The 16,498-nt window shown below is 50.5% G+C and overlaps 1 protein-coding gene across 6 annotated transcripts in view; it reads right to left on the reverse strand.

The window, feature by feature from the left end:
* EHBP1 (EH domain binding protein 1) overlaps positions 1–16,498 on the reverse strand; it is a 2,232,712-nt gene that overhangs the window by 13,542 nt on the left and 2,202,672 nt on the right. The window lies entirely within an intron of this gene.

Raw genomic sequence — 16,498 nt, forward strand, 5'->3', positions numbered from 1 at the left:
GTTTTATACACAGGAAAGGGCCCACAGAGTACCGGCGGGCCCGCCTGATCCTGGATGCCCACCTCATCCGGTGGTGGCACGCCTCCTTCACTATAGAGATGGAGATTTGCTCCTTCATAAGGCCAGGAACTCGGGCCCCTATGCTGTGGACAATAGCAATGTTACACTATTCCCAGATTATACGCTCGAAGTACGTGCCAGGACATCCTTTTTGGCGGTTAAACGAGCGCTCAGAGAAGAAGGCATACAATATTCTTTGATGTTCCCTGCCCGATTGCGAATCGTACTAGATGGTAAAACACATTTTAGCAATAGCCCTGAGGAGGCCTGGACATGGCTGGAGGAATACCAAGCTGGCAAGGGAGCAGCTGGCCTACCCTCGCGACATCCGGCAATGGAGCAGCAGCTTCGTCGACCTTGCCGAGATAGGAGACGACGATAAGTGCCTGGGGGCCCTTCTGTGTCTCAGATAGAGACAGAACGTTTGGCGGCACTAAAGGCTGTTGTGGATATTGCTGGGGCTGAGCCATCCACGCCAGTGGCATCCAAGGGCTCGGAGAAAGGAGCAGATGATACAGAAGCTGAGCTATCTGAGACTGGCAGCCAGATTCTTCCCACGGTGACACCGGGTACGGCAGATGATATGGTGGACGCTCAATGACAGGCAAGGTAGACTCTGTGACTCGTCCTGAGGGCGTTCGTCATTACGCACCTCGCAGTTCGCCATGCACCGAGCTGCTTACGATTGGGGTGACCGGGGCGCTTGGTGACCAGTGATGACAGTTGGTCGTTGAAATGCTTTTACTTTATCGGCTGGGTGGCGCTATCACCTTCACTAATGGGAGATCGGACCTTACTGGGGGGTTGGTGCTGGATGCATTGGCTGGCTATTGTTGCTCTGTAAGGTTCTACCCTACCCCCACCAGATAGTTCCCAGTTAGCATGCCTTTGATATTATCTTGAGGGCATTTGTTGGGGTCAGTTTGGATAGTTTGCCTGTTCTTGGGGGGGGGGGGGGGTAATGATAAGGGTGGGGTTTGGGATGTTGAGAGATTTGGTTGGGGAATGGTACTCACCTGCGTGTCTTGGAGGGATCGGCGACCTACTGTGTTTTTACAATTGGTTTATGGGTCCGTTACCTGATGTAAAATGTATGACTTGGAATGTGCGGTGTTTACACTCTATGCAACGGCGATATAAGGCCCATTCCTATCTGGTACGCAGAGGCGCACAGATAGTATTCCTACAGGAGACACATCTAACTAAGACTGAAGGATTAGCATTGCAGCGTAGGTAGAGAGGGCAGCTTTATTATACTACTTATTCTGCTTTTGCGAGAGGGGTATTGATTTGGGTCAGGGCGGGGGTCCCCTTCCAGATGACTGACCAGTTAGTAGACCCTGAAGGCCGCTATGTGGTGGTTGTAGGACGCCTTCATGGGCGGGATATGACCCTTTGCAGTATCTACGCCCATAATGTGTAACAGGCGATCTTCTTTGCTCACATGTCTGAAACTCTGGCCGTCTATTTCACGAACCCGGTACTTTTGGGAGGGGACTTTAACTCCATAGCGGATGTGACCATGGGTACATCCCATCCCCAGTTGCCTGATGCCCCAATACATAAGTTATCGAAGATCAGATGCCAGTGGCAAGATAGCTGGGGACTCACGGATGTGTGGCGAGCACAACACCCTAGAGAACGAGATTATTCATACTTCTCGGCCTTGCATGATTTGCATGTGAGACTGGATGCGATTTTATGTAGCGCTGGACTCACAACAATGGTAGCTCATAGCGAATATTTATCACGCACCATTTCGGATCATAACCCGCTGTTGGTGAGCTTTTGCTGGGCCCTGGAGCGCCCGGCTGTACCATCCTGGCGGTTGCGTCTGGAGATGCTAGATGACCCGACCTTCCCTGCTGAGTTAGAGACAGGAATAGAACAATATTTTGGTGATAATGAGGGCACAGCCACGACGACTGCAATAGAGTGGGACGCCTTTAAAGTGGTGATCCGGGGCTTGTGTATTACTAAATGGGTGGGAGTGCGGAAGTTGTTGTTACAAGAAATCGACTTGGCGGAGAGAAAGCTTAGGGAGGCTGAGCGAACCCACTCAACTAACTCTGAGGCGCGAGAACTGGTTGTGGGTTCTAAGGAGGCCGTGGCTACAGTGGTAGAACGCTTGAGGTGCTTTGACCATAGGGCTTATCTGGCCCGAACGCATGCAGAAAGAGACAAGGTGGGTACTTTGCTGGCGTGATTGGCTAACCCCCTCCCTAGAAGCACCCCTATACTGGCGCTGACTTCCCCAACGGGACAGATGGAATACACCCAGCATCAGATAAATGTCCGATTTTGTAACTATTATAGAGCTTTTTATGATAGTCGACTGCAGGCCAATGAAACCGACATGCGAGAGTTTCTGGGAGATTTAGAGCTACCCATCGTAGATGCGGAGCAGGCTGACTCCCTTGGCCAAGACATCACGCTGTCTGAAATTAGGTGCGCTATCAAACAGATGGCGCGAAACAAGACTCTGATAATTGACGGCCTGCCCATCATGTTTTACTCGACCTATATAGATATCCTTGCCCCTAGATTACTGTTGGTCTTTAGAGAGGCCAGGGAGTTGGGGGTTCTGCCGACATCTGCTAGGGAAGCGGTCATCATCCCTCTACTTAAACCAGGGAAGGCCCCTGCTGACCCCTCTGCGTATCGCCCCCTGTCCATGATCACCACGGATTATAAAATCTTGAGCCGTATTCTGGCCACTCGACTCCTCCCGCACATGGCGCGTTTGATTCATCCTGATCAGGCCGGTTTTATTCCTACCCGCAACACCGCAGGTAATGTACGCCAATTGCTACGCATTCTTGGTGAGGACCATGGCGGGGACAACCTGGCCGTAATCCTCTCCGTGGATATTGCAAAAGCATTCGATAGTTTGGAGTGGCCCTACTTGTTTTTTATTATGAGAGCCTTTGGACTCGGGGAGGGTTATGTACGCTGGATGGAAATACTATATTCATCGGCGAGCGTGAAACTCTACAGGGATGCCCACTATCCCCACTGTTATTTGCATTGGCCATAGAGCTATTGGCTGTTCGTGCCAGGCTGGGGAGAGCTTACCAGGGCCTACGACTCCGAGGTCATATGCACTTTATCTCGTTATACGCAGACGATCTTTTGATGTTTTTAAAGGATGCAGGGGAGTACTTGGAGGGAGCACGTGCGTTGCTTCACAAGTTCAGGGAAATTTCGGGACTCAGAGTGAATTGGGCAAAGACTTGTGTTTTCCTGGTCGATCAGTTATGCAACTCGCACGCACCCGCGGAGAACATCAAGTGGGAACCCCGATGTCTTCCCTCCCTTGGGACGCATATTTATCATACCCAGGAGGACTTACTGGATGGTAAAATTGGCAGGGCGATGCGAGGACTTAAGAGTAGCATACAGTTTTGGGGAACCTTGCCTCTATCAGTGGCAGGTCGTGTGGCTCTATTGAAAATGGTGGCAGTTCCCGGTCTGCTTTATTATTTCCAAACCCTACCGGTGTGAATACCTGCCGCTACTTTTCAGCAGCTCCGATCTATGATTGGTGGATTTATCTGTGGGAACGGGAGACGGAGGGTGGCACTGGATACACTGATACGCCCGAGAGCGGAGGGGGGTCTTGCGGTGTCCGTTTTCAAGTTGTATTATTTGGCTGCACAGTTCCAGGGGCTCACCCAGGCGGTAGCGCTGGCATTCACTGGTCCCGAGCGAGAAATTGAACCGGATATACCTCGGCACGTGCTGTCGTTTGTTGTACTCCTGCAAAAATGATATATGGATTCATTATCCATTGAGGAACGCACTCTGAAGCTTTGCTGGAGACGATACCACTGTAGAGTTAAGATCCAGCGCCTTATGCCCCGGAGATACCCTTGGGTATGTGTACTGTCCTCCCACATGAAGGGGACTGGTCGGCAATTGCAGAGTGGGAGTCACTTGGAATACATGTAGTGGGAGACCTATACGAAGATGGCGCTTTACTGCCCTATAGTAAATTGCAGGAGAGATTCGGGCTCCCGCGGGGGCACTATTTAATTCACGCTGCCCTGATAGCTGCCATCCAAAAGTACTACCGGTGAGCTCAGCATGCCAATATGTGGTAATGGCAGCGGGCACATATAAAGCCGTCACCTACTTATATCGACATATGCTTGGGGAGGCTTGCCGCCACTACAGAAGATACATGATCAATGGATGACAGATATTAATAAAGAAATACCAGACTCGGCACAAATAGTTAAGAGGGCATTGAAGAGCACAAGAAATGCCAGATTCCAACTAGTTCATTTCTTCATACTGCATAGGGCATATCTTACCCCGGTGAAGATAAATCAATATTTTCATGTAGACACAGCACAATGCCCCCGCTGTACATTAGTGGATGCGAGCCTGTTACATTTACTATGGGATTGTCCACATTTGGGTACATACTGGGAGGACGTAGTGGCTCTACTTTGTAATATTACGGAGCAGCAGATTGCTCCGGACAAGGGTACCTGCCTACTGCATTGGTTCCCCCATACTAGCAAGACAAAAATAACTAGTAAATTACTGGATTTGGGACTGTTGCTTGCTCAAAGAGAAGAACAAGTTACTTACCTTCGGTAACGCTTTTTCTGGTGGATACAGTATCTGCCTGTGGATTCCTCACCTTGTGAATATCCCCCTGCGTCAGCAACATTCAGAATTCTTTTTGTAGCTCTGCGCCGACGTGGACTACGTCACAGAAGCACGGCATCGTGCGTGGCTCCACTGACGTCACCGACTCCATTAAAAGGCCCACGTCGGCGTGATGACATCAGTTCCGCCCTTTTATCCATGCCTTCGACGCACACGGACAGATCAACAACAGTAGATATACACACAATGTACACAGTACCAAATAATCAAAATAACACACACGGTGTGTCGTCAATGCATCAAAGCAATTATAAAACATTTCCTTTGACAATAAAATATTTACATTACACTAAATCAGGTATAGAAGAGTGGACAATGGGGAGGCGGGTGGGCCAGTGAGGAATCCCCAGGCAGATACTGTATCCACCAGAAAAAGCGTTACCAAAGGTAAGTAACTTGTTCTTCTGATGGACACATCTGCCAGTGGATTCCTCACCTTGTGAATAGAGTCCCACAGCAGTCCCCACTCCCGGAGGAGGGTGTCCACTCTCCTAAACTAGAAAATCCTGAAGGACAGAACACGCAAAGTGGCCGTCCCTCCTCACTTCGGAATCCAAGCAGTAATGCTTCGTGAAAGTGTGGAGGAAAGATAACCTTTGACGTAGCCACAGCCAACCCTTGCTGAACCAAAGAAAGAGCCAACTGAAGTATGTCAGACAATCGAGCCTTGAAAGGGTCAATGGGCTTCTCCCCACACCAAGAGACAAATTTAGACCATCTATAAGAGTAGATAGACTTGGTGGAATCACGCCTGGCCGATAAAATGACATCCACCGCATCATGTGGGAGAGAAAAAGAATTCAGGTTGCCCCGTTCAATTACCAGGCATGAAGGTGTAAGGTCTGGAGGTGGGGGTGTAGAACATGCCCCGCCATCTGAGAGAGGAGATCTGCCCTGAGTGGGAGACGGAGCGGCGGGCACGAGGAGAGGTGGAGAAGATCTGTGTACCACACCCTTCTTGGCCAATCCGGGGCGATCAAAATGACTTGGGCCCGGTCTTGACGTATCTTCCTCAGAACCCGAGGAATCAAGGGTATGGGAGGAAACGCGTAAAGGAGTCTTGAGTCCAAACTCAACTGAAACGCGCCCCCCAAAGCTCCCTGCATCGGAAACTGGAGACAACAGAATGACGAGCAGTGAGTGTTCTCGTGAGTGGCGAACAGGTCCACCTGAGGAGTTCCCCACGTCCGGAAGACGTGACGAACCACCTACGGATAAAGCCTCCACTCGTGACAACTGAGACGGTCTGCACGTACGTTCAGAACTCCGGCCAGATGATTTGCCATCAGACAAATCTGATGGTCCTGAACCCAGGACAAGACGCAGAGCCTCTCTGCAGAGACATTGCGACCCCACTCCTCCCTGCTTGTTGACATACCACATCGCGGTAGTGTTGTCCGTCAGGACTTGAACCGACTGACCGGGAAGGGAGGAAGGCCTTGAGCACCAGACGTATCGCCCGCAACTCTAAAAGGTTGGTGTGAAGCAACCTTTCCTCTTGAGACCAAAGACCCTTGATCTCCAGATCCCCCAGATGAGCACCCCACCCTAGAGTGGATGCATCCGTTATTACTGTGGCAACCGACGGAGGAAGATGGAAGGGCTTTCCTTGAGACAGATTGCCCTCCACGCTCCACCAAGACAGATCCGCTGCAGCTTCTCTGGAGATCCTCACTGACTCCCTGAGATCTCCGTTGTGCTGATACCACTGCCTGCAGAGGCACCACTGGAGTGCCCTCATGTGCCAGCGTGCATGGTTGACCAACAGAATGCATGAAGCCATCAGACCGAGCAGACGGAGCACCTTCAGGATTGGAACTACCGCTCCATTGTAAAATAAAGGAATCATTTCCTATATGTCGCAAATCCTTTGAGGAGGAGGGAATGCCCGACACACAGTTGTATCCAGTACAGCACCTATGAACAGGTTGCGCTGGGAGGGCACCAGGTGAGATATGGGTACATTTATCGAAAAACCCAATCTGAACAACAACTGAGTTGTGACTTGCATATGATGGAGCACCTTCTCTGGGGATTCTGCCTTGATTAGCCAATCGCCCAGATAAGGGAAAACTGGTATCCCTGATCTTCTGAGTTGTGCCGCCACCACAGCCATCACCTTGGTGAAGACTAGAAGCGGATAAGTAAGACCAAACGGAAGGACCGCAAACTGGTAATGCTGCGAACCCACCGTAAAACGGAGATACTTCCTGTGCGACTTCAGGATGGGGATGTGGAAATATGCATCCTGCAAGTCGATCGACACCATCCAGTCTTCTTGCAGCAGCGCTTGAAGAACCTGCGCAAGGGTGAGCATCTTGAACTTCTCCTGCTTCAGAAAGAGGTTTAAAACCCTGAGATCCAGGATTGGACAAAGTCTGCCATCCTTCTTGGGGATCAAGAAATACCGGGAGTAGCATCCCTGACCCCTTTCCTGCTCCGGAACCACTTCTATCGCACCTTTTCTCAGTAACGCCAGGACTTCTTCCTGCAGGAGTAGCAGGTGGTCCTCTGAGCAAAACCCTTGGCAAGGAGGGTAATTCGGAGGGAACTCCCGAAAGGGAAGAGAATACCCATCCTCCACGAGATTGAGATCCCAAAGGTCCGATGTGACCGATTCCCAATCTCGTAGAAAATAGGTAAGCCGACCCTCCCAAAGGACCCGCATGATCGGGAATGGCGGATCTAGGGCTGCTTTGCTGATGTTGGAGGGGGGTGGGGAGAAGAAGAGGAGGAGTAGGGGGGTGATGCTTGACGTACTCGAGGACGAGCCCTTTGTTTACCTCTGTATGACTTATACAGCTGATTTTGGGGTTGTTGTTTCGACTGATTGTAGGGGCGAAAGGAGGACCTTCCAAACCCCCTAAACCTTTTGCCCACAGTTCCTCTGAATTGTAAACCCAAAGACCTGGCTGTAGCTCTGCTGTCTTTGAATCTCTCCAACGCAGCATCAGCCTTCTTTCCGAAAAGGCCTGAGCCATCAAAAGGTAGATCCATTAAGGCAGCCTGGACATCCGCAAAGAATTCGGAAGTCTTCAACCAGGCCGCTCTCCTGGTGGCAATTGAAGATCCCATGACTCTCGCCACCGAGTCAGCAGTATCCAACCCACTTTGGATGACTTGCCGAGCAGCAGCTTGAGTGTCAACAAGCACCTCATTAAAACAATTTCTGTCTTCCTCTGGAATTTTAGGGGCCAACTGCTTCACAGAATCCATCAAAGCATGGATGTAACGCCCCAAGAGGCATGTAGCATTCGTTGACTTGAGAGCCATACTCGCTGACGAAAAAACTTTCTTTGCGGATTGGTCCTGTTTTTTTTAATCTTTGTCTCCAGGCACCTGAGGGAAAGCACCTGCAGATTTCTTGGAGCAGGCTGCCTGCACCACCAAGCTCTCTGGCAAAGTATGTGAAGATAAAAAGTCTGGGTCCCCAAGAGCCACCCTATATCTTCTTGCGACAGCTTTAGCAACTGCAGGAGCCTTAAGAGGTCTACTCCACACCTCCATAATTGGCTCTGTCAAAGCATCATTGAAAGGAAGCATAGGCTCTACCATTTAAGATGAAGAGTGGAGGACTTCTGTCAATATATTAGACTTGTACTCCACAGTAGGCAGATTCAAATTCAACAGTTCTGCTGCCTTCTTGATGACCACATGATATGGTGCCACATCCTTAGAAAGGGCATCTGGGACAGAGCATAACTCCCAATCCGGAGACAGCTGCAATCCACTAGCCTCCCTTAGGTCATCAAAGAAATCTTCCGATTCCTGCAGCTCACCTTCTATTATCTCCGCTTCTCTGTACCTCTGTTCCTCTAGAAGTCGCTGAGCCTCACGTCTCAACCTCTCCTTCGGTAAAGGCATTGGCGGATCCGCAATCGACTCAGATGGAGCTGGCGTCGAACTCGGAGGACCAGGCCGCTGTTCTCGAGGTCGAACAGGAGCCGGCGCCAGTGACGAAGGAATCGGCGTCGAAGACCTCGGCGGCACTGAGAAATGCCAAGGCGGCGTCGGAGCCGGCATAAATGGCGCCGGAGAATAAGTCTGGGGGACTCACAGATTATAGGCCATCTAACCCATGGGACCAACCGGTGCCCCAGAGGGGTACATGGCTCTCGTGAAGACACCATACATGGCATTCAAATACTGTGTAGGGTCTTGTCCCGGGCCTGGAAAGGGAGGGTATAGACCCACAGGCTGCTCTCGAGGTGGCACCGGAGTCTTGTCGACCTCTTCCTCTGGTTGGTGTGCCAGAGTCGTCGAACCCTCAGGCAAGGGAGCCTCTTCCTCCTCTTGAGTTGGTGTTCGAGATGGCAACGGAGAGGGATTCGACACCGGAGCCGGTGAATACTCCGGCAACTCCATGGGCGAAGCCTCACCTTCCGGATCCAGAGCCTCTGGTGAAGGAGATATATCATCTTTGCGATGCCTTCTACTCGGTGACTTCAGCTTCGAATCTGAATCTTTCCCAGAATGTTATGTTATGTAAAAGCTTTTGTAAAGCGCGGCTAACACCTGACGGTTTCTTGGCGCAGAATGATGTCGAGATCCATGCTTCCTCTTTTTGTGCTTCTTTTTTGCCAATCTGGAAGCATGCCCCGATGACGACTTCGAAGGCGACCGCGAACGAAACCTCGATCGCGACCTAGAGCTCTTCCTGTCCTTTTTAGCTTTCATTTTACCAACCAGGAGCTTCGCCTCTCTTTCACGAAGGGCCTTGGGTTTCTTTTTTTACAGGACGGACACCTTTGGACATCATGGTCCGAGCTCAGGCACCATACACAATCTTCATGCGGGTCCGTGATTGACATCATTTCCCTGCATTCACCACACGGCTTGAATCCGGTCTTCTTCGAGGACATCTCGTCAGAAGACAACGACAGAAGAAGACACTGAAACCAACAAACAGTAACAAAGTTACTATAAAAGCTACAGAGGATCCCTCGAAAACCGTTAGCATTGACGACGCGGAAAAAAGGGAACTGATGTCATCACGCCAACGTGGGCCTTTTATGGAGTCGGTGACGTCAGCGGAGCCGCGCACGATGCCGTGCTTCTGTGACGTCGTCAGCGCGAAGCTACAAAAAGAATTTCCGAATGTTGCTGACGCAGGGGGAGATTCACAAGGTGTGGAATCCACTGGCAGATGTGTCCATCAGAAATCACAACCCACTGGAAAGCTGCAAGAGGGCCCAGCTTTGCCAGATGGAAGGCTGCATTGCTTACGTGGGCAGGGACTGAGAGCATAGTTCGCCTACAGCAGGCCCAGAGATCCCACAATGATAAGGCGCTGGAAGCAGCGCGGTCATGGGAAGGCCTGGTCATGGACTTGAAGGCTGCAGATGCGGACTCAGGTTCGGAGTCAAGAGAACATGCAGGAGATGGAGCCTCGTAAATAGTTGAGCCAATAGACAGATATAGGAGCGTGTGAGTGTATTTCCCCCCCCCCCACAACAGTTATATTCTTGTACACCGACATACACACGGAGCCCCGTTTAACTAGTACTGATCCAGTCTACTATCGTGATATGTTGCAATGTAGTAAATTACACGCCAATGGGAGTGGGTGGTATGTGAGAGGGAAGGATAGTTTGATTTATTATTATATGGTTCTGCAGCACATACATACTTATAATGCAGTTGTGTACTCCAGTGATAACATGAGAATATTGGGACTACTTAGTTGTTACTTAACGGTTGGACATAACTCATCCTGACCTAATATGCCGATTGTGTTATCACATGTATTATGCTTTTACCACTGCCTAAGAGAGAACGAAAGAGCACGTATTGATATATTTGATCATTATGTAAGCTGATTGTGGCAGAAAAATAATAAACAGATGTAACAAAACAAATGAGACGTCTAACTATATAATGGCTGCGTCGAACCTGGTAATGTTTGGTATCAAACATGTTGGAATCATACCCCACACCGATTCCAGTGTTGGAGGCATGATCCCACGTATGGGGGGACCCCTTAGGGGACCCCCCATGCAGTCCTGGTTTCAGTCTTTCAGGGTCTACCAACAAGTTAGTGCTGATGCAAACTACAGACACTGTTCTGCTCTCCTGCTGCTGAGCTGAGCTCGAGCAAGGGATGGAAGAACAATAGGTTTCCTGTCACAGGGAGGTGTGACCACCTCCCAGACAGGACTTAGTGTATTGGGCTGGGGTGGGGCACTTTTCAGTGCCACCAAACTGCATTTGGTGCCTTCTTTGCTTACTCCACTTTGAGCCAGATCAGGAACCCTTGGTTCCCACTCTGGTGTGAAACTGGACAACGGACAGGGGGGTATCCTTCCCTCCGTCCAGTCCCTACTCTGGGGGGGGGGGAGGGGAGGGGGTGAGTCGTTCCAACCCTTTCCTTGGGTATTAAAGGGCTGCCATGTGGCTGGGTCCTCAAGTTCATCGTGGAACAAGACTCACCTCTGAAACAAAGACACTCTTCGACAGGAACTGATACTGTATTAAGGAAAACTCGTGCTGCTCCTGGTCTCCAAGTCTTCTGTGTCATCTGTGTCTGTGCTTCGCTTAGGTTCTCCTGAAGACCTATGGGCATCAAGGACATCGGAAGAACTCTCCATTGGAGTGAAGGTGTCACTCTCACGCATCTGCATGCACTACAACTCAGCTGACCGGTCTGCTGCACCTGTCGTCCTACTGACTTCCTGAGGTCCAGCAACAGGGGTGGTGGTTCTGCAGCTCTCCAGAGAATTGACCTGCGTTCCCTGCAATTTGGAGGACAGTATCCCTCTTCAAAGCCGCTGGGTCTAAACCCGTGTGCACTGTGTCGGCTTGCTGCTGCCAAGGGTTTTTCGGTCTGCCCTCCAGAGATCTTTGAGCTACAAGAAGTTCCAGCCTCCAGCACCTCATCCCTTGAAAATCAGCATCCTTACTGAATCCCTTGCACTGTGGGCCTCCCTCTTTGGTGAGTTGGCTGAGGTCCTCTTGTGACTCATGTGCCTTCGGCCTATGAGTCTTCCCAAGTGTCTACTTCTGCTTTGGTGGGCTCCCCTGCTTGCTCGGAGCCTGCTCTGACTCTCCTGCACTTGGTGAGTCCCTTGGACCTTGCTGGTCCCAACAATTGCATCTTGTCGTCTTCCACGCCAGTTGCGGCTACCAAGGTTTTGTTGGTGCTCCTGACGGACACCAACCCCCTAGACACCAACATCCGACGGGGGACATCTCGTGCATGGCTCCTGGTCTTCCGCAACATCGCCTAGTCCCCAAAGCTGCAGCGACAAGGTCAGCGTCAACTCTCCAGAGCTCCCTACCAAGGGTGGCGTTGTGCTTCTGTGCCTCCTGGTCTCTGAGTGGCATAGACTCTGTCCACTCTGCTTGCAGGTTCTCCTTCTCAAGAATCCATCCTTGGATTCCACTGTATTTCTTCAGAGACTTCTCCAGAGGCTTTTCTTCACCAAGTCTTCCATTGTCATCTACGGAAGTTTCCGACGTCACTTCACCTCTATGCATCTGGCCTCCTTGGTGCAGGTAACCTGGTTCATCGGGCATCCATGGGTGGGGTGGTTCTCCAACCTTCCGTATTCCAAAAGGTTTCTTCAGGGTCCTCGGAAACAGTTCTTTTTTCTTTAAAACAGCCATGCGACTTCTCCATAGACTTCGAGTGCGCACACAGCTGTGTTTTCACTCTGCACACAGCCTCCTTGGGGTTCCTGGGTACTTACCTTGGGTGGTTGCTGGTTCACCCAGCTCCTTTGAGACCTTTGGTACAAGTTCTGTTCTTCTTTGCAGTTCACATTCCACTTTTTTAGTATATGGTTTGGTCTACTTCTGGAGACTAGTGTATATTTGTGCTACTTACGTGATTTCTTGCAAGTATTAACATGTTTATTGTTGATATCTATGGATAGGAGATATACCAATGTGTAGGTGATTGTGTTGTGTAATAAACAGACTTATTTTTATAGTCACTGTGGGGTTCTTTTTCATCTAGTCTATGTAGGAGAGTGGGGTCTGCAATCCTATGGTCACCCCAGATTTTTGCTTTTTGCTTCACTGGTTTACGACTTTCCCTGGCTGTGGGCCTGCTAATCAGACCCACAGCCTAGCTGTTCTCTCTCTAAATTGACAAACATGTACTTTAGGTGCATTTACAAATTGGTACTGGGCCACCTTATCAGTCCCTGTACCCAGGGCATAGGTGTACCCAGGGCCTACCAGGGGCTGAAGCATGTATTATGCCACCCCTGGCTGGCCATTTAAATCTGACACAACTGGCTGCATGACAGCTGGGGCAAGGTGGTGTAAACACCCTTTGCTGTAGATATAGTATACCTATATCTAACCCTAAAATGGACACATATATTCCTATCAGTCACTCCTATAGAAGGCCTTATCAATCCTGAAGGCAGAGTGCTTGGAATTACGTGAGATGGTGCTCTGGCATGAGCTGAGCCCGTTTGCAGCTTGCGGAACCAAGTCCTAATAGCTGTTCCATGATAACGCTATACCATATACTCTTAAGTGCATTATCAACCTCGCGGTTAAATGCTAACTCTGGTATAACATTATCAAAACATGTCGAGTAAGGTGTCATACGATTTGGAATACTACTCCCTCGCCAATTCTGGTGACGGGGGTAGCATTTCACCCTTCTAGAGGGACACGACATGTATGTAACTGTGAACCCCGGTTAAAGTTAACTCGAGCCTCAGCATCACAAAATGGATGCTGCCACCACAGACACAAGTCTGACCTCCTGCTGCTGGGAGTCCTTCCAGCGAGGATGGCTTGGACAAAGGGTTCCCTGCCTTGGGAGGTGCTAGCACCACCCCAGACAGGATTTTGTGTATTGGGGAGGATAGGCCTGAAAGGAATGAGACATGCCTGGGGCACACAAGGTGCCCTGTGCATACACCGGTTCAAAGCAGTTGCTGGGGCATCCCAGCCCCAGCTTTGGCGGGAAACCGGACAAAGGATAGGGGGTGTAGCCACCCCCCTTCCTGGTCCCACCCAGGGGAGGGACCTAGTCAGTAGTGCAGCCCCCTTTAGGAGAATAAAGGTAGGAGCTGGTCCCATTCCAAATTAGATTATCCTGAACTATTCAACAAGAAGAAACTCTGGCCTTTGACGTTCTGCTCCACAGAAGACTGAAGAATCTCCCTTGTGGACAAGGAGTGTCCACCCTGCAACTGCAGGCACCATCAAGCGTCCAGCGGCTTCACTTTGTCGTCTTCCCTCGAGGATCCAGACTTCAGAGCCCGACGAGACCCGGATTCCCAGACCTCTCCGACCTCTACCTACATCTGCAGCAAAGCTGAGACCCGTGGGTGCGACGAGACACGTGGGACCGGCCATCTTGAACGAACCTGCACTTAGCTTCCAGCACGACTCCCGAGGTAAACTCGACCAAGTGCTTTGGGGACTGAGAAGCCCCAGCCCCGAGCAGCCCCGGCACCGAAGATCAGCCCTCCAGCATCCACGAGATCTGCGTGGGGCCCTTCTGCTTGTTTGCTGCTCGACGCGTTGTCTGGTCACTTGCCGGCTGGCTAGTGACCTCCTAGACGACGAACCTTTGCATCTTTGCTGCTGGTCTGGTTGCTCCAGACTGGCCCTTGCTCCCTTCCAAAAGAGGGGCACCCCGGACTCTCCTAGTCCGCACCAGATGTCTTTTCCCTTCACCGCGTGGGTTGCCTTTGCCAAGGCCTGTTGAGTCCAATCCCGGATCCGACACCGCCGACAGCGAGAGCCTGCGTGGGGCAGCTCGTGCCTCCACCCTGGTCGTCAAAGACACCTCCTGGTCCACGTGGCTGCAGAGTCAAGCGTCCACTTTTCACCTGATTGCGACGACGACATCTGGTTCCTTCCTGGTTCCACTCCAGTCACTGGCTAGTGACTGTGAACATTGTCCCCTCTGCTTTCAGGTCTTCTTCTTCAACAATCCACCCTTGGATTGCACCGGACATCTTCCTCCTGGTCGCCTGCAGCATCTTTTCTTTCAGGCTCCATTGACTTCAACGCGAGAACCCGACGCACTTTGACACCTATGCACCCGCGGCCCGTGGGTGAGGTAACAAAAGCATTTCGGTGCTCAAGGGTAGTTTAACTGTCCTAGTGTCCAGTTCCACAGTCGTTTTAGTCCTACCTAGTCAGGATTGTTTGTACTCACCTTTTACTTGAACTGTACTGTCCATAGACGTTGTTACGCATCTCGCGTGTGTGTTCACACTCTGCACACGTGTTCCGTGGGCCTCCTATTACTTACCTGAAGTTAGTATAGCGTGGTTCCATCGATCCTACAGCCTCTGGACAGCTCCATTCCTTTTATCGACTCTCACATTCCACTTACTTAGTATATGGTTTGTCGTGCCCCTAGGGCACCATTGTAATTTTGTGCAACTTGTAGTGTTTTTCGTAAGAGATTGTCATGTGCTTAGCCCTCTGACCTCATAAAGAGTTCAGAGGTGTTGTTATTAATAAATATACTGTTTATTTTCATAACAACCTGTGTGGTGTCCTTTCATCTGGTATTCAAGGGGTTATATTGTGGTAAAACAGCTGGCTTCACATGCCAAAAGAGTTTAGCCTAAGACTGCTTTGTCCATGCTACCATTAGGATAGCTGGTCTATAAGGTTGACTTACAACCAATCACCATAAGGGTTGTTTGGACTGATACAAGGTGATCACTAGAACTAGTGAGCATCATATATCAGGCCAACTTCTCACAGTCTACACTACTGATTAAATGTGGGCAAACAAGACGCTTTACACTCTTTCAAGATAAGCCTGAATACTGCTCTCCACAGCTACAACTTTGGTTGCCTGGAATAGTGCAAGATGCATTACTTCATTAAGTGGACAACATATACTAAACCAGCCTCCTACAGCCGTGTTCAGAGTTGGTACCAGTTGCAGGGGCTAAGTATTGAAATTTGGATACTGCTTGGCTGAGGGCCGTGTTCAGAGCTGGTCCTAGCTGCAGGGGGCACAGTTTTTAGAGTTGAATACTGCTTGGTTATGGGCCGTGTTCAGAGCTGGTACTAGCGGCAGAGGCGCAGTGTTGAAAGTTGGATACTGATTAGGTGAGGGCTTTGTTCAGAGTTGGAATTAGCTGCAGGGGTGCAGTGTTGAAAGTTGGATACTGGTTAGGCGAAGGCCTCGTACAGAGCTGGTACTAGCCGCAGAGGCACAGTGTTGAAAGTAGGATAGTGGTTAGGCGAGAGCAGTGTTCATAACTGATACTAGCTGCAGGGGCGCAGTGTTGAAAGTTGGATACTCATTGGGTGACAGAACAGTTTAGGGCTGGGCACTGTTTTCAGGTGCCCAGTGTTGTGAGTTGGGGGTACTGGGCTGGCTGGAGAACAGCAGTGTTCAAAGATGGACAGAGGTTTCGGGGGAGCAGAATTAAGATCTAGATACCGGTTGATGAGTACAGCCTTCAGAGACGTGATCAAGAGCCCCAGTTTTGACAGTTGGGCAGTGGCTGGAAAGCAGAGTTCAGAGAGGGACACTGGTTGCAGAGCTGCGGTGTTGAGAGTTGGGTAGTGGCTGGAGGAGGGCAGTGTTCACAGAGGGACACTGGTCACATAGCAGAGGTGTTGATAGTTATGTAGTGGTTGGAAGAGGGCAGTGTTCAGAGAGGGACACTGGTCACACAGTGGCAGTGTAGAAAGTTGTCTAGTGGCTAGAGGAGCGCAGTGTTCTGAGAGGGGCACTGGTTACAGAGCTGGGGTTGAGAGTTGGGTAGTGGCTGGAGGAGAGTAGTGTTCAGAGAGGGACAATGTTAGCAGAGCA

The sequence above is a fragment of the Lissotriton helveticus genome, chromosome 6 (assembly GCF_964261635.1).
Source record: "Lissotriton helveticus chromosome 6, aLisHel1.1, whole genome shotgun sequence".
Taxonomy (NCBI): Eukaryota; Metazoa; Chordata; class Amphibia; order Caudata; family Salamandridae; genus Lissotriton; species Lissotriton helveticus.